The following is a 19,345-nucleotide window of genomic DNA, read 5'->3' as shown; positions in this document are numbered from 1 at the left end:
ACTAAGCATCCCGGGAAGCAATGCAGGACCGCAGGAGCACCTGGCACTTAGCTTCTCTCTGAGATCGTATGGGCAAATGGGCAGCAAAGCAATGTTCTTTAATCCCCACTTGTCCACTACGCGACTCTGCGATTCGTATCTGTGTTTCAATTTGATGGGCTAATTTCCCACCTTCTCATCACAACACAGTGTAGAGTCAAAGAACTTCCACCGACAGAAACAAAGGATTCTGCGTTCTTCTTGCAGATATGTTCAGAAGTGAGTCTCTTTCTCTGTAATTGGTTCATGTTTTATGATTTATAACTTAATTATGAAAGTCTTGCAACTTCTCCCCAAGTTTTATTTTCACTTCTGTTCTCCAATTCTCAACAAAATTGTTGTTCCCACATTGGTTGACAATGTGGGCTTTCACTACTATTCGTTGTATGTACTTAACAACAAAGTGAGTAAGAAAGAAAGATTTTGGGCTGTTGGTTTTCGAAATTGCCTTGCAAGAAATTTTCATTTATGGTAGTAGGGTAAAATGTGGGAATGGGTAGAAACCAATAAAAGGATTTGGTGGAAATTTCCACTTTGGGTTAGGACTTTAGGCTAACATCTGACAGAGAAAGCAAACCCCTCACTTTTATTCTTAGTGTTTTTATTGAGTTCCATCACTTGTTATTATTAGGATTTTAAGAACTCTATGGAATTGAGTTCTGGACTGCTAGTCTAAGTTGGAGCCTTAAGAGTCATGTTGGAAGCCAAGTGTTCATCGGGCATGGATGATTCTTTATCATTAATCATTTTGTGTGTGTTTAATTGATAGCCTGCTTATGTGTTTGAATGTGGAATTAGAATGGAGCAGTCCTATTCGAAGGTTGAACCTCCAAGCTCCAATTATGAATACCTAATCCTTATTTTATTATTTTGTGCCATCAAAGCCAGCATCTGCTGTACTTTGAAGGTCCCAATGCCTTGCACTGGTAGTGCTGGTGGCCTGTGATACCCCAGCCTGGGGATAGAATCTTGCTTCATCTTTTCAGTTCCCACTCCCGGGTCTTAGTTTCAGGGTCTCCTACTAAAGTTACTTTAATAGCTATTCTGCTCAGTCCAACTTCAATACCAGCCTTTCAGGTCCTTGGACCCTATTTATTTTTACATTCTTGTCTCCTTTGCTGATTCCTTTATTTGCTTGAGCCATCATCTCTATATCTTTTCTTTGACATGAAATTAGTTAGCGCAATTTCCTTTTAGGCTTTAAATCCTAAAACCATAGCCCTATATCAGAACTTGACTTGCTTGGATTATATTGGTTTGTTTGGCTAGCAATGCATGCATGTTTTGTGTGTTGTGTGTTTATGGAATCTCTGCTGATTTCTAGGCTACTTTTTAATGGTCCACAAGTAAGGAAGCAAGAACCATGAACCTCGGATGGCATTCAGCAATGAATTCAGTGTTTAAACTATCAAAAACTTGTAATGTTCTAACCTTAGAAACTGAAGTTATTTTAGTAACCTGTTACCAAGTCTAAAATATCAAACCAGCATAACTGATTAACTGTCTCTTTCAACTGAATTCCATTCATTTATTGGGAGTGTTCACAATGTCAGATAATTTAATTATATATGGTTAGAGTTACGATATGTGAAGCTGTTGGTCTAATAACAAACAAAGTTGTTGAACATTTTAAGAACTTTTATCTAATGAGTTATCTCACCAAAAGAATTGCTTCATGGACAACAATGGTGAAACATTTCATGCCCTGCCTTGTATCTTTTCTCTTTTTTGGCGACGTGACAATCTTCTTTCTCTAATTTTGACTTTCTGAATCTTTTTCAGGGTCTCCTCTGAAGATTTATCCTTGCAAAGTCAACTAATCAAGTACGCCAGTGTAAGAACTGGCAAACTATTGCAGATGAGGTTTGGATTAAAACTGACATTGAGCATCCCCTTCTTTTAGTTAGGGAACATAGAAGCATTAAGGAAGATTCAACAAGAGGCGATTTTAGAAAGAAGATTCTTACAACCACCGGGAATATAATCAATTCTTGCCAAATGGTTTGTTCAAAATCTTCTTTGTTCTTCTCTCCTTTTTTTAGTCCTAAACACTCTATTTTGTACTTTGGGGGTGATAAAAATTTCAGTTGCTAATCCATTGACTGGCATTTGGAAACCAAATGTAATGCAGCATTCATTTGATCTTTGTTTTTTCGTAGCATCTGAAGACCTGACTGAATAATATTATCACTTTAAATGGATTTATTGCTCCGTCTGCTTTAATAAATAGCAAACTGTCATTACCCTTTGATGGTAGTATCAAACTCATTTAGATTGTGGATTGTTTTGTTTCCTATCTGGTCCTTAAATGCCTATTGTGACTCCAATTGATGGTGCCCAATTAGGGGCTAGCAAACCCATTCATTTTTAGTAGAAGAATGCAAAATTGCTAATTCACAAATAGCTCTAATTGAATTTCTTACTTTTTAATTATTTGTTTGCTTGGTTCCTGAAAAACTATATCTCTCATATGCAAGACATCTTTTTCTATGCTCATCATTCAGCTTGTGTGTTGTTTCTTTTTGAATTTGATTTAATTCTGGTTTTTCTATCTGTGAGTATTTTCTGAAAAATATCTGTTCTGCTCCCCCTTAGTATCTAGTTAAAATCATCTGAATCTGATTGTGGTAAACAATGATCCATGTTTTCAGATTGTTATGATGGTTCTTACATACGGATGCTACAGCTTGTTCCTCAATATAAAGTATTTTTCATTCTTGTGGCGTTGTGAAACTGTTATCTTTGTACTGGGATAGGTATATTCTTGCTGAGGCAGTGAGATGTTGATCTTATGTTTGTGATTAATGGATTTCTCAGTTACATTTTCAGGTAAAAGCTCATGAACTAAAAATTTAATCCAATAAGACCTCAAAGACAATTGTTTAATGGGATGTGGTTATTATCTACCTCCTTGTGCTTTTATTCTATCTTGCAGATCCAAATATAATGAAAAAGCTGCAAGCGGAAAAAGGTGCAATAAAATAAGTTTTTGTGGTGTGAACATAATGTGTCCTGGACTTGCATTTCCTTGGGGGGCTTTGGATGATGATGTGCTGGTAGAATTTTCTATTGTATGCCATTCACTTGTATAACATGTTGTTTTTCTGGATGAATAATTTGTAGAAGTATGTTGTTATTGAACTTTGGTGCACTTTGAATAATATTCTTTCTTTGATTTGTATCTGTTAGGAAGGGCAGAATTGGAATAGAATAGAACCATCGTGAGTTAGTTACAGGCGCTAGCTTTTGATGGGAAAAGGAGTGAATCTGAGTCCTAGATTAAATTAAACTAGGAGTTCTATTTCTACTTAAATTTCTATGCTGATTCCTATTAGGAATACTATTGCAAATAGCTTCTAAATAAGATTTTGTTAAGAGGAGTGCTCATAATTTCATAAGAGCCTCCACAGCAAGATCAACTCTTGTTCTTCTTCTCTCCTTCGTTCCTCTCCTTACTTTCAAAATCACATGGTATCAGAGCTGTAGGTTTTCCTTTACTTTTTTATTTTAATCATCACTGGTACAAAGAACTACTTCTAGAGTAAGCGCAGGTACCACACCTGTTAGGAGGGTTGGATTCCAGACATTAAGGTGGGGCAGCACCTTACGTGGCACTCTTCTTGATGTTTCAGTTGAAGATTTAAAGCAGCACCTCACCCTGCAACTTTATGGGAATCTTGGTTGAAGCTATGATGCATACAGAGATCGTTGGTGAAGAGGCGCAACTCCTAGCAAGTTCTCGATTGAGGTTGGTACCCATTTTGTGTGCCTCTTCAGGGGGGAGAAGTGATCAACTACCTTTTGTATTGTCATTGCCAGAGTTGTGCTGGAATTTCTTCCATTTTCTGGTAGAGAGTTCTCTGCGATTTGGTGAAGAGAGGATTTTAGGCTTTGGTGTTTTGATCACTTTACTTGGTTTAGTTTGGTGATTTAAACCTGCTGGCTCAGTCTGTTAGGTTTGATTAGTTCAGCCTAATCTGCTGGTTCATATTTATGGGTTAATTCTGATTCTGATTCTTCATATTTCTGAGATTGATCTGATTCTGATTCTTCATATTTTTGGGATTGATTCCAAATCTATTTCTTGGGAAAAGTGAATTTTTTAAATTCTTGTCTGTGGGTATTTGGGCAATTTGTTCTTTGAGTTGTTTGGGTATGGGAGAAGCCTCATCAATTAAGATGATAATAAAAATACGATGACTGGAATTATTTCTTCATCATCACATCGATTGACTGAAAAGAAATTGGAAGGTGTATCAAACTTCCACCAGTAGGGTTATAGTTAAAGTTGTTCTCACCGAACAAGGACAAATAGATCACTTGACGATAATAATTGGGCAATTATTGATGTTTGCATACTTGGCCAAATGTTTAACTCTTTGTCAGACAATATTGTTGATCTGGTTACTCACTTGTGCACTGTGAAGGACTTGTGGGAGTTTATGAATGTGTTGTATGCTGGACAAAATAATTTGGCTAGGATCTATGAATTATCCCGGACTTCTATCGAGTAGATACGAAGGGTAGAGATATTACTTAGTATTTTGCAGATTTTAAAAGAATATATGAAGAACTAAACTCTATCCTACCTATCTTCTTTGATGTAAAAACCGTGCAAAATAAAAAAGAACAATTAGCTGTCATGAGTTACCTTGGAGCTCTTGGCAAGGAATATGAGACAGTTAGAGCACACATTTTTGGTAGTGATTATGTCCCCATTTTAGCTGACACATTTTTCGACAGTTCTTCGTGTTGCAAGAGAGAGTTCAAACACCATTACTAAAAATTTAGCCTTGGCAACTGTTTCTTGTGGCACTTTTGGAGGATAGACCCCTGGTAGACTGAGTACATGACAAAATCAAGGGAATAATGTTGGAAGAAATTTAGGCTCACACAACTCTTCTGACAATATAGGACAAGTTAAGACTTATCATCATTGTGGTTGTTTTGGATATATTCAACAATTTTGTTGGAAACTTCATGGAACCCCCACATATTACTAATGCAACCACCACTTTGAACTGATAAGCATGCATTTACCATTATTTATTTGATTTAATTCCCCATACTTATTTAATTGAAGAGAGCTAATTGAGTATTTTTGTGCATTTTTCAGGAATAAGGTGATTTTGGATATTAGAGATAATATGGAGTAACTATATTAGATATTGGTGGATTTTAAATCATGGCATTCAATCTTGCTGCTCAAGAAATCATGAAAAGTGAGATCTTAGCCAAATTGGAAATAGGTGGAAGTCTAAGGAACAAAATTGGTAATAAATCTGAAAATCGGGTAAACAGACCTACCTTCAGTATTTTGGGCATATCTCTCTCATATGAGCTTGGATTTCGGTGATTCAAGATGCTACGGAACGATATCGAAAAACTCAAAACTAGAACAATTTGGCTAAGATCTGACATTTCATGATTTCTTGAGCAGCAAGATTGAATGCCATGATTTAAAATCCACCAATATCTAATATAGTTACTCCATATTATCTCTAATATCCAAAATCACCTTATTCCTAAAAAATACACAAAAATACTCAGTTAGCTCTCTTCAATTAAATAAGTATGGGGAATTAAATCAAATAAATAATGGTAAATGCATGCTTATCAAATACCCCCACACTTGAGTGTTTGCTAGTCCTCAAGCAAAACGAAACAATAAAAGTAATACGGAAAATAAAGAAAGAAAAACCTAACTCACTTTCGTAGGAATTACGGTTGCACTTAGCATGTGCAACAAGCCTTTAAACCCCTAGGTTACCCTAGTGGACTAGTTGTGTCTCGTGAGTGTTTGCAGAGAATATACATACAAAATTCTTAAGTGCTCTTCTAATTATTCTGGCAATAGTAAGAGTAAAAAGACAGATTCCAAGACAAAGACACTCCATTAAAGATTGAAGGGAATATAGGCACCCCCACACTTAAGCTCTTTACACCCTCTCTTGAGTCTAGCTCTAGGCAAACAATTCAATCAAGAAGTCTCCTCTTATCTTCAGTCTACCAATTCACCCTCAGATAAGACTAAACTAGGTACTAAATAATACTAAGAACTCAAGATCTAAGCAATATTGACCTTTTTAGACATTTCACCTTTATAAGCACATTAATTCACTTCTTTCTTTAATGTTCACAGTTCTAGTCCGTGCAATGTCTTGCCTCTTAAGCTTTCTAGATGGCCTATGTAACGAGTGTTGGGTCAGCCACTCTCAAGCTAGATGGCCTTAAGGGACTAGGTGTAGAATACCCCTCGAACTTACTTACTCAAGCCAACTAGGCTACAGGCCAAGACTGGACCAAAGACACCCCAACTATTTGACGCGAGGCACGATGTTGGTGACACCGAGACCCGGTTACTAAGAAGGAGGTCTAACCTTTAAACTTCAGCATTTTTTTTTTCTTCTTTTCACATTATACTTCAATTCACTTCACATTTAAATAGTCTAAAATCGGTCTCAACTTGTCACCATAAGCACAAGGCAATACAAGACAACTAAATGGTCAAACCTTTTGGACTACCTGGAGTTCCTATTTTCCAATTCAACCTCAGTCTCAAAATGTAAAACCCATTACTATTCTCTCAAGAGGGTGTTCATTACATCAGATGGGATTTCTAAAACACTTAAACTCTCATTTTGTATCTAAGCAAGGAATTAAAACATTTATCTTACCAAAGCCAGAAAAAATTGGGCACTTTTTATCTTTGTGACAATGCTCAACCAACTATCAACAAGTCTTACTTGAGTTGACACCCCCCCACACTTAAATTATGCAATGACCTCATTGCATGCAAGATATATATAAAGAAAAAAACATGATAAAAGCAAATAGAGGAAAGAGTGTACCCGATGTTTGAAATCATGATAGAGCATGCAACAGTAAAACCTAACAACAATCAAAGAAAAGAAAAGAAAAAGAACAAGAAATAACATCTAAACAAATGGGTTGCCTCCCATAAAGCGCTAAGTTTAGAGTCTTCAGCCAGACTCAGTGAGATGCAGCCAATGGAGGTGGAAGCTCAAATCTAAATGTAAATGGTGACTGCTCCAAAGAAGTGGAAGAGTCCAACAATGTGTTGACTTCCTCAATATTTAGGTTAGATTCCCCAAATGGCAAGTAATGTTGTAGGGGATCATCAATAAGCATGTTTGGAGTATAATCCGCCACTACCTCATCAATAAGAATATTCGCAAAGCACTCTTCACCCCTATTTGGGCTTAATGATGCATTGAAGATGTTGACTCTAAGTTTCTTATTTCCAAATGATATATCCATAACACCCGATCTACAATTGATGCAGGCATTTGCAGTGGCTAAAAAGGGTCGTCCAAGAATGATTAGTGGTAACTTATTGGTAGTTGGATTATCCATATCTAGGATAAAAAAATCTACAGGAAAATATAGATCATCAACCTTTACCAAAACGTTTTCAAGTAGTCCACAAGGTCGTTTGATTGAGCGGTCTGCTAATTGTAGTATCACATCAGTGGATTTCAAATCTCCTAGGCCAAACCTATCATAAACTGAATCGGGTAAAATATTCACACTGGCTCCCAAATCAAGCAATGCTTTGCTTATGGATAAATCTCCAATGACACATGAAATTAAAGGTGTACCTGGATCTTTAAGTTTAGGGGGCAGTTGGTTGGAAATTACTGAGCTGACTTGTTCAGTTAAGTGCACAGTTTTAGGTGTTTGAATCTTCAAGTTACGCTTTTGGATGCACAAATCTTTTGAAACTTAGCATAAGCTAGGACTTGCTTGATAGCATCTAATAGTGGGAGATTGATACGAACTTGTTGGAATAAATCAATCATCTTTTGCATCTTAGCATTCTTTCTAGAATTTGGAATTGAGGACTCAAGAGCTTCAGGGATGGGGGCTTTGGGAGTGTAAGATTTAGGAGTAGGACCCTCTACAATCGGAATGTGCAACTCCTTACGAAGAAATTGATGGGGAATACTCACAGGTGGTGTTTCTTTACTAGGCTTGTGTGCATCATCGCCAATCTTATGAGTCAAATCAACCTCCTCTCGACTCTCAAGATCAATGGGCAATGGCTTGGGAGTAGGCAAATGTGCATAATATTCCTTCCCACTACGTGTCACAATAGAGACTGCTTGGACTTGTTCTTTCCTAGACCCAATTTGATGATTAGGGTTACCTATTGGTTGACTAGGTAACTGACCAACCTCCCTCCTACTGATGGCATTAGCTAGTTGACCAAGTTGGGTTTCCAATTTGTTAATGGATTGAGAATGGGAATGCAACAGTTGAGTGTTTTGCTCTAATCCACTAAGTGCTTTTAGTACCTTATCCTCAAATGATGAATTATGTGAGGGTTGTGGAGACGATGGTTGCTCATTCCTATAGGCATTTTGGTGCATATTATATGGAGGTGGCCTATAAGGTATTTGATTAGAGGGATTGGGCATTGAGTTTCGCCATGAAAAATTGGGGTGGTTTCGCCATCCTGGGTTGTAGGTATTGGAATATGGATCATTGCCCAATTTAGAGACTCCTTGGGCCAAATGTGCATGCTCCTTAACAAACTCAGGGTATTGTGTAGCCAAATAGCACTCACTGACATGATGGCATATGCTAGAACATAAAATACATGCTTCAATCTGATTAGGTGGAGAGAAACTTGTAGGAAGTGGAGATGGGGTTTGTTGTCCTAATGACAAGAGATGGTCCAATTTCTTTGATAGCAAGTCAACCTTAGTGCTCATCTCAATGGTAGGATTGATCTCATAGAGACCGCTCCTCTTTGGTTGCCCAATGGATGGAATCTCAGTCCTAGCTGCTGAAGCATAGTGTTGGGAGTTTTCACTAAGGGTCTCAAAAAGTTCTCATGCCTCATTCTTATTCTTGTGCATGAAAGTCCCACCACAAGAAGAATCAATCATTTGCCTATGTCGGTCTTTAAGGCCATCATAAAAGCATTGAACCAATTGCCATTTAGGAATAGCATGGTGGGGGCACTTTCTAAGTAATTCTTTTAGTCTTTCCCAGGCCTCATGAAGTTGTTCTCCTTCTTGTTGGGAGAAACTCGTTATCGCTCTCCTAATGCTATTAGTACGGTCAATGGGGAAGAACTTTTTAAGGAACCCCTGTTGCATTTCTGCCAAAGTAGAAATTTTAACATTGTCCAAAAAATGAAGCCAATGCTTAGCTTTATCTTTAAGGGAGAATGGGAAAAGAAGTAACCTTAAAGCATCAATTGAGAGGTTTTGAATTTTAACCGTGGAGGACACCTCTAAAAACTCATCTAAGTGCTTATAAGGCTCTTCATTGGCAAGTCCATAAAAAGATGGTAGCATTTGAATCACACTAGATTTGATCTCATATTGAGCCGCCTCTATGTTAGGCAACTTAATACAAGAAACCGGAGTATATATCGTAGGAATGAAATGCTCACTCAAGGGCCTCATTGGAGGCTCATAGTTTGCCATGATTCTTTGCCTTCTAAGGTTGGCCAAAGTCTCTTCTAACTCTAAGTCAAATGGAGTCAACTCAGGGTTTAGGGAACGACGACCATGCATACACACAGAAGAAGAAAAAAATAAGAAGCTAAATAAGTAAAATTAAAAGAAAATAACTATAGCAAAATGGAGAGTTTAGGATGTACTTGAAGCGCAATCCACGTGATCTTTCGAACAAAAGTTACATATGTGGGATCTGAGGGATGGGGATTTTAAAAAATTAACCTAAACAACCCAATCTAATGCAAATATTACAATTGAAAAGTCCTAAATACAATTATATCTAAGAAATAAAATATAACAACCTAAACTAATTATTGAATTGCTACTCTTGCAGTTACCTACAAAACAAAAGAAAAAGAGATTAGTTAAATAAGCAAAAAAAAAAAAAATAAAAAATAAAAAACGCTAAAATTACTCTAAAAATTATGCCTAATTGACAAAAATCAATCCTAGCAACCGTACTTTGGTTCCCCGACAATGGCGCCAAAATTTGATTGTGTCGCTAACCAATCAAAAATAAAATCCTATACTAATCTAGCAAGCAGAAAGTACGGGGTCGAACTATGGGGAACTAAAAGGCTAATTCACTAAGATTGAATTCAACAAAACTAAATTTAAACTAAATCTACCAATTAATGCAAAAACGTTAACTATGAATATTTGAAGATCTTTGGGATTTTGAATCCCCAATGCTTTTCCATAACCGATATAACTCTACACTTCAAAGTAAATTAGGGATGGTCTTCCTAGATATGCCCTATCTTTCCAAGACTATCGTTCTTTGCGGAAGCTTGGCAAGTTTAGTTTGCTGAGCTATAAAACATCTTTGGCCAAACTCAAACACAATCAACTAGAAGATATAGAACAATCAAATTAATGAAATAAGCATGGTTCATCTACATCCCAAAGAAAAGGAACTAGCTACTCATTATCACAAAGTTCATAAGAAAAATAAAGATGAAACATAGGGAGAGAGAGAGAGAGAGAGAGATGTGGTCTTCTTCTTCAGCAATGAGAGAGATGAGAGCCGCGTTCGCCGTCTTCTTCTCTTCTCTGTGGCTGGCTTCTCTTTTATGTCTCCCGCACACAATGAATCCCTTCTCTTTACCCATAGATTCGACCTTTATTCGTTTGGATTTTGGAAAAACTCAAAACTAGAAAGTTGTAGATATTTTCGATATCGTTCCATAGCATCTTGAATCACCGAAATCCAAGCTCATACGAGAGAGATATGCCCAAAATACTGAAAGTAGGTCTGTTTACCCGATTTTCAGATTTATTACCAATTTTTTCCTTAGACCTCCACCTATTTCCAATTTGGCTAAGATCTCACTTTTCATGATTTCTTGAGCAGCAAGATTGAATGCCATGATTTAAAATCCACAAATATCTAATATATTTGCCAACTTTACTCCATATTATCTCTAATATCCAAAATCACCTTATTCCTGAAAAATACACAAAAATACTCAATTAGCTCTCTTCAATTAAATAAGTATGGGGAATTAAATCAAATAAATAATGGTAAATGCATGCTTATCATGAACCAACCTTAACAACCACTAAAGTTCAACATCTTTGAACCAACCTCTACAACCACTAAAGTTCAACATGAGGGTAAGACTGTAAATATGATTGAGGAAGACTATATTCGTTTCGCTTAGTTCCAAGCCACTCAATGACAATCCACCATTACCACCCTTGTTTAGATGGGTAATGCTACCGTTTATCTTTCGACCACATCTTGCTCTTAGATCATTGACTCAAACACTTTTGATTATATGACCGGGGCTATAGGTATCTTTTTCTCCTTTGTTTCATCCTCTTCTTTGGTTACACCTACTGATGGGTCTTATACCAATGTTAAAGAAATGGGCGGCTGTTTGACTTACTACATCCATAACTCTACCTTCAATTCTTTATATTACCTAATTTGCCTTTCATCTTATTATCTGTTCATCAATTTACTTCCACTAATAATTGTTCTGTGACATTCATTCTTGGCTTTTGTTTCTTTTAGGATCTTATGATGAAGAAGAAGCTTGGTAGAGGCCTATGTTATGGGGGTTATATCTATTCAAGGAGACATCCTCCATTAGTTATTCTAGTATTTCCATCCCCCCATCAAGTACACTACCAACTGGGGCATCCCTCTTTAGAAAACTTAAAATTATTAGTTAATCATTTTCATTCTCTTTCTAATTTGGACTGTGAATCTTGTCAGTTTGGAAAACTTCATCATGTGAGCTTTCCCCCTCGTACAAATAAAAGATTAGAAAAAGCTTTCTCTTCGGTTCATTCTGATGTGGGAATCTTGTCTAGTTACTTCTGTTTTAGGTTATTGATACTTTGTTACATTTGTCGATGATTTTTCAAGAGTCACTTGGCTTTATTAGATGAAAAAGCGTTAAGAATTATTTGACATATTTTGTAATTCTGTTATTGAAATTCATATACAATTTGGTGTTTCTATCCTCACTTTTTGTAGTGATAATGCTAAAGAATATTTCTCTAATCCCTTCTGTAAATTTATGGCTTTTATGGGATTCTTCATCAAACCTCTTGTGTTGATACTCCTAAAAAAAATAGGGTTGTAGAAAGGAAAAAAAATAGACACTTACCGGAGGTCACCTATTCTCTCTTATTTGAGATAAAGGTTCCCAAATCCTCATGGGATGATGTTGTTTTGATTGCTGCTATCTTATTAACAGGATGCCCTATTATGTGTTACAAGGTTGTATTCCTTAATCCCTACTATTTCCTTCATCCCCCTTATTTGCTTTGCCTCCCCATATTTCGTAGTGTTTGTTTCCTTCTTGATCATCGCTTTAGAAAATCCAAACTTGATTTTTGTGTTCTTAAGTGTATGTTTGTTGGGTACTCTCGAACTCAAAAGGGATAGCTGTTATGGTACTCTCGGACTCAAAAGGGATAGTTGTTATTCTTTTGACTTGCGGAAATATTTCGTTACTGCAGATGCATCACTTTTTGAGTCTACTTCTTTTTCTATTGAATTTGTTAGCTTAACTGACCTTGATGATGATTTTTCCATCTCTGTTATTTAAAGTGTTTTCCTGTAGGGAATAGTTCCTTCACCTCCACCTTTGCCGACCATCACTGAAGTGTATGTGTGCCAGCCAAGACCACTTGCCCCACCTTTGCACCTACGGTTTCTATCTCTCTACTAACTTTGTCTGCTGATCCTGAGGACATTCCTACCAGAGATGATCTTGATATTCCCATTGCCCTTTGAAAAGGTACTTATAGTTGTGTTCAATATCCCATCTCTAACTTTGTTTCTTATTTTACTTTGTCCCTGGGTTTTCTACTATTCTATCTGCTATTGAGACTTATTCCGTTCTTAAGAATGTTTTTGAAGCCTTGTCTGATCCTGGTGGGCTCATGCAGTGAAAGACTAATTACAAGCCTTAGAAGACAATTAGACTTGGGACCTTGTGCCTCTGCCCTCAGGAATAACTGCTATTGGTTGGTAGTGAATAGTCACTGTGAAAGTTAATCTTAATGGTTCTGTAGCACCTGAAAACTCGTCTCGGAGAGAAAAAAATATGCTCAAGTTTATGGAGTAGACTATGTAGATACTTTTTTGCCAGTCAACAAGCTTACATCTCTCTTGTTGCCACCTATATGTGGTGCTTGTTTTAGTTGGATGTGAAGAATGCATTCCTTTATGGGGATTTGCTTAAGGAAATGTATATGGAGCAACCACCTGGTTTGTTGCTCATGGGGACAAGGGTATGGTCTGTTGCCTCTACAAATCATTATATGGTCTCAAGCAGTCACCTCGAGCATGGTTTGGACGATTCACTTCTATTGTGATAGAGTTTGGGATGACATGATGTGAGAGTGATTATTTTATATTCTTTAGACACTTTGATGCAGGCAAAATCTTTCTTGTGGTTTATGTTGATGATATTGTCATTATAGGAGATGACATTTAAGGAATTAACAAATTAAAGACCTATTTACAAGAGAAATTTTAGAACAAAGACTTGGGGCAAACTAAAATATTTCCTAGGAGTTGAAGTCAGCCAATCAACAAAGTGCATCTTCTTATCTCAACAGAAGTATGTACTCAACTTACTCTCCGAAACATGAATGTTGAGATTAAAACCCCTAGATATTCCCATGGAAACCAATTTAAAGTTAATGCCAGAAAATGGAACCATTTTTTATGATCTAGAGAAGTACAAGAGACTTGTTGGGAAGCTAAATTATCTGACTTGACGTTGCCTTTCCTATCAGTGTTGTGATTCAGTTTTTATTTGCCCTACGGACAACACATTGGGATGCAATTATCCGAATTCTGAGGTATCTTAAGAAAGCATCAGGACGTGAACTTCTTTACAATAATTATGGTCATAGGGATGTTAAAGGATTCTCTGATGTTGATTGGGCTGGGTCACCTATTGATAGAAGATCGCCCATAGGCTTTTGTACGTTTGTTGGAGGAAACCTTGTGTCATGGAAGAGTAAAACAAACTGTGGCAGCATGATCAAGCGTTGAATCTAAGTATTATGCTATGGCACATGCCACCAATGAGATGGTATAGATAAAACAGTTACTCAAGGAGTTAGGATTTGTTGATGACTCACCAATGAAGTTGTAGTGTGACAAGCAAATTGCTGTTCATATAGCATTCAATCCAGTCTTTCATGAACGTGCCAAGCATATTGAAATTGATTGTCACTTTGTTCGTGAGAAGTCACGATGCATAATATTCCCTAACCATGTGTGCATTAGAAGGCAAATTGTAGATTTGTTCACCAAAGCTTTAGGGAGGGGTTGACTATATATGTAACAAGCTAGGCATGAGTAATATATATGCTCCAGCTTGAGGGGGAGTGTTAGGAAGGGCAAAATTGGAATAGAATATAACCATCATAAGTTGGCAACATGTGCTAACTGCCTAACTCATGATGGGAGGAGGAGCAAATCTAAGAGTCCTAGATAAATTAAACTGGGAGTTCTATTTCTACTTAAATTTCTATGTTGATTCCTATTAGGAATACTATTGTAAATAGCTTATAGATAAGAGTTTGTTAAGAGGAATGCTCATAATTTCATAAGAGCCTCCACAGCAAGATCAACTCTTCTTCTTCTTCTCTCCTTCGTTCATCTCCTTATTTTCAAAATCACAGTTATCATCTGATGGCACTTGCAGTTATGCTAGCTATTGTTCATTCACCAAGACCTTATATATCTATTCATTTCAATATTGCATACTGCTTCATCAGAGTTATATGATTTTAGTAGCTGTAGGTTTCGAGTTATTTGATAATATAATATATGTGGTGATGGGATAGCTTGAAGTTTATTTTGCTCTTAATACATATCTATATTCAACGTTGTTGAGCCTTCTAGCCCTGAAGTTGCAGTGCTAGTGAGGCCAGCCCAGTCATGGACCTGGCAAAATTCACTGCTATGTTAAATGGGACCAGCCCTATAATTAAATAGTCATCCCTAGTTTGTACCTGATCGTGAATCTGGACCTCTACTAGGTACTTAGAAGACTCTTAGAGAAATGGGGAAATCTGTTCCAGTGCATCACAAATCAGGAACAGGGTCTGCCTTATACTTGTATATCCTTATGCTTAGGTCCTAAGGATTCAGTGTCTGATGAATAATTATGTCCATGTCATCAGAGTATGAATTAGTGAAAACAACCCTGTTTGGATCATGGCAGTAAAAGGTTCCTCCAGACCAGTGCTTGGTACTGGTTTACCAAAAGCTCAATTGTAGGAAGAGAATATCTGATGTGTGGTGATCAGCTCTTCCTCTGGAGTTCATTCTTTTTAGTCAATCCCACATCTTGAGTTATAAGAAATGATTTTTTTATGACCATAGAGCGTGTCTCTGAAAGTGTAATAAGGTGGCTTTCACGCAGCAAGTTTGCATCAATACTCTCTTGCATGTGCAGGCCAGGATCTCACATTCCCTGCATGTGGAGCTCAGGTGGCATGTAGAATATCATGTGATTTTATGTGTATGAATAGAACTATTGGTGTAGTTTTATAAGATAGCTTTATGACCTGACATTGAAGACCTTCTAAAAACAAACAGGGCTTGAAAAAGTGGGTCTTCTCTACACTGATTGGGCTACAGTACTGAGAGTTTTTACAGGAAAGGGATACTTTAAGGGTTACTCAAATACTTCTTTGGGCTCTTATAAATCAGTCATCTGGAAACAGAAAGAAGTGCCTGCCTGTTCACATTATTAGACTTGACCTCTCCTATATTTGAATGTTTATTTCCTTCCTACAGTAATAAAGGATTGCTAAGGTGACATTGATAATTCTGGGTTACTGGAGGCACATATGACTTCAATTTTCAACGTGTAAGTTTGCCTACATGAATGCATCATAGTTGCAATTGGGGCATTAAGCATCAAGATTACTAGGTTTGCCCCTGGGCTTTTCCCTTGACCCTCACCTTGAGGGTAGGTACACTTGTTGAATCACTTTAATAATTGGATGGCATCTATAGTGGATTATATAGCAGATTTGGATGGAATGATATAACGCCACATGATTTTTGATATATCAATATTTAATAACTTATTTCATACCTTTGCATCCTAAATGGAAGGGCAGAGTGGTTTCATCACTTTCAATCTGTCAAGATTCCGAGGTCAAGTCCTATTATATCTTTGAGTTTTATGGTGCAGCATTATCGGGAGGCTTCCTGGGATTAGTTCCCTGGCAGCCCATAATATTTGAACAGCTTAAAACGACAAGAAGGAACAGAAGAGCAGGGGAGACCAAGAAACCAGGAGAAGGGGAGAAAGGAAGAAGCGGCCGATCCAGCATGGCCTGAACGAACGATTGGAGGGCGAACCAGAGCCGACCCCATTTAGTTGGGAAAAGGCTTATTGTTGTTGTTGTTGTTGTTGTTGTTGTTCAAAATGCCTGTACAAGTTTTAATTAACTAGTTAAGGTGAGAAATAAACAAAAGAAAGTAGTCAAATTGTGTTATGGCCATTTTGATTGGTTAGAAATGATGTGAAAATGAAAAGAAGAAAAAGAACACTTTTCAATGGGGTTTGTTGCAAGTATGAGTGAAAAGTAAGTTAATTTTATTTCTGGCTCTTTTCACTTACTTTTGTTCAACCAAATGGACCCTAAAGTATTGCTGTCTTATGTTGCAGATGGGAACAATTGGATCAAGGATGAGTTAAACAAACCAATTAATGTAAGAATGCAATGTACTTCTAAGTTGATATACTTATGTAGTGTCTTCTGGTCCAGCTTTATTGTTATTTTTTTGAGGGTGGGGGATGTAGGTTGGAGGTGGACTTTTCTCCTTCGAATGATCAAAGCATCTAGTTAAATTGAATGAGGTTGATTAATATTCATCTTAATTTTTGTTCTCTTTGGAGATAGTTAATAAGGATATCGGCTCGGGGTTCTTTTTCCTGTGTGAACATTCTTCTTTACACACATGCACAAATACATATCAATTAATACCAGTACAGTTTTGATGTGCCTTCTCCCTTCCCTTCCCAGCTTCTGCATTGGACACAGCCATTACTTCCAGGGAAGAACAAGCCTAGTTGGTAAACGGAGAAGGGATGAAAACAAATATCTTCTGATTTATTATCTAAAACAATACAGCAGAAGTTTCTGAAGAAAAACCTCAAGATTGCTCCCAAAAAAATCTTCCATATCGTAGGCCTACTTAAGAAATGAGCCATATGTAATGCCTCATTCCCCACTTATGGTGTATGGAACTTGAACTTTCAAAAATTCCTTGTCAATACTATCCATCATCAGTATATGCTCTTTGTGTGAATGGCATAGAAAAGTAAGCCATCCACTTTACTCTTTTTTGTAGTGGTTAGAATGTGAACATGTTACGTATCTTCCAGAAACTGTCCTGTAAGTTAGGTATTTACTTTAAGGTGTTGATCAGTGGTCAGTGGTCCTGCTGAATGGTGGATGCTCTTCTGAATGGAGGTCCTATGAGTTTCAGTAGTCACATCTCTGTTGTTCAATCAATTGTCCCGCAACTACATCTTAACTCTTTATGAATGTGCTAGCTTGAACTCCACTAGGACAAAGTATCATGTTTAAAAGCCTAATTAGGCAACGATACCTAATCACACCAATAGTTGAGTGTTGTCAAAAACCCAGTGTGAATAATGTACTTAAAAGGGGACCAGTGAATCCTTGTGGACTAAGTAATAATTAATTGAATCCCTAATCCAGGATCAACTGATGATTTTGGATGTTTCATTTCCATTGCTGTTTAAGATTAGAGTAGTTGGAGCCACATATATTCTCCCTCTTATTGAGGTACTCTATGTGAATCTTCTGGGTTTTTTTTTCTAATCCTAGCTAGAGACCCATGTGTACCAGCTGTGTAAGGACAGACAACAGTGGAAGCAAGTTCAGTACTTCAAATTTTTCTACTATTTTCTGGTTTCTTCTTTGGATTTGTTTGTTAGGTAAAGTTCGTCTGGTTGCAAAACTAGTTATTTTTGGAGCTTCTGTGGTACCCTTGTTTCATTGCTTCTTTCGATCCCTAACTTGATATGGGCTCCTCTATCTCAAGCACTTCAGATATTCCACGTGGTAAATTGGAAAATATTGAAATTTCTTTTATTCATCACATGTAGGGCTCGTGGAGCTGAAGAACATACTTCCGAAAAGATCGAAATATTGTGGACAAGTAAAGTCGAAGGTCATGAAGGTGTTTCTGACAGAGTGGTGGCAGCCTCCTATGTAGAAGCAGTAAGACCAAGGAGGTCTTGGTTTGTTTAATATAACATTTTGAATAACTACACGAGTAAAATACGGGTTTATCCTAATATAAATCAATGAGCAAGTAAGGGATTATTCTCACTATTTGCCCTGTTCATCGCTGGAAAACGAATATCGAGAGTTCCAATGTTGTACCTCTGTAACATGATCAGGAAGATTTGAACAGCATTGACAATGATAAAATGTAGCATATGGATGCTAATACATCCACATCCAAGGTTCTCACAAACTGGCATGCTTTATTGTTGCTTTCTTTGCTGTTCTTATGTTGTGTCCAGTTTTTCAAATATTTATTCTATTTCTTCTGCATGTCTGCATCTTAAAGGAATTGACTGGTTTGGTGATTTTGCAAGACAAAGTCTTTATTGTGCTTTCTTTTCTCTTCTTATGTTGTGTCCAGTTTTTCAATTATTTATTCTATTTCTAGTGCATGTCTGCATCCTAAAGGAATTGACTGGTTTGGTGTTTTTGCAAGACAAAGTGGCAAACCTAAAAGCAAATCCCATGGGGTGACCTGAGGTCAATTTAAACTCCACTCATCCAGAATGTTATAACGTACGAATTAATCAGCCCCCCCCCCCCCCAGAAAGAAAAGAAAAAAAGAAAGAATTTGAATCTCCAACGGTCCCAAAATCAACCACAATTCAAAATGTGAAAGAAAAGGAAATTGGTTTCCCAGTGCTGATCTAGTTGGAATGGGTCCCAGTTTGTGACAGCTAGCGATCTTATTTCCCCACAATCAGTGATATTTTGAGTTTGAGTTAGGTTTTCGTACAAGAGTCATTCTCCCAGGGATTTGAAATGAAATGATATTTCACATTTATGGATTTTAAACCTATGGATTTATGGTTAAAAAAATTAACTGTTTGATTAGCTTCAAATCTATCAAATTTGTAGAGTTCTATCGGGTTACTTTGCTTTAATCTGCAAACTTCATTCATTTTATACTTAGGGTGGAATCCATAGATTTCACCCAATACCCAAGAGGTTAAGAATGACTTAATTCACATTTTTAGGTAAAAAAGTGAAAT

General features: G+C 37.0%; 1 long non-coding RNA gene and 1 other non-coding gene across 8 annotated transcripts; both read left to right on the top strand.

Moving 5' to 3' along the window:
* The first annotated feature begins 2 nt into the window (after nt 1-2).
* Nucleotides 3-18,862, top strand: LOC149019633 (uncharacterized). 7 transcript variants are annotated; one of them, XR_016173100.1, is made up of 5 exons: nt 3-258; nt 1,822-2,040; nt 12,601-12,790; nt 16,700-16,743; nt 17,027-18,862. It is a non-coding gene; the product is annotated as an uncharacterized LOC149019633 (long non-coding RNA). The 7 variants fall into 7 exon arrangements; XR_016173102.1 differs by lacking the exon at nt 17,027-18,862 and adding an exon at nt 3,672-3,787 and having other exon boundaries at nt 12,614-12,790; nt 16,700-17,007; XR_016173101.1 differs by lacking the exon at nt 17,027-18,862 and adding an exon at nt 3,672-3,787 and having other exon boundaries at nt 16,700-17,007.
* LOC149019634 (small nucleolar RNA R71) lies at nt 9,013-9,119 on the top strand. The gene has a single exon (XR_016173240.1). It is a non-coding gene; the product is annotated as a small nucleolar RNA R71 (small nucleolar RNA).
* Nucleotides 18,863-19,345: the final 483 nt, after the last annotated feature.

This window comes from Hakea prostrata, chromosome 4 (assembly GCF_041222555.1).
Source record: "Hakea prostrata isolate BN-2017 chromosome 4, UWA_Hpros_2, whole genome shotgun sequence".
NCBI classification, from domain to species: Eukaryota; Viridiplantae; Streptophyta; class Magnoliopsida; order Proteales; family Proteaceae; genus Hakea; species Hakea prostrata.
The sequence above is the reverse complement of the archived record's forward strand: the minus strand, read 5'-3'. Positions and strand labels throughout refer to the sequence as shown.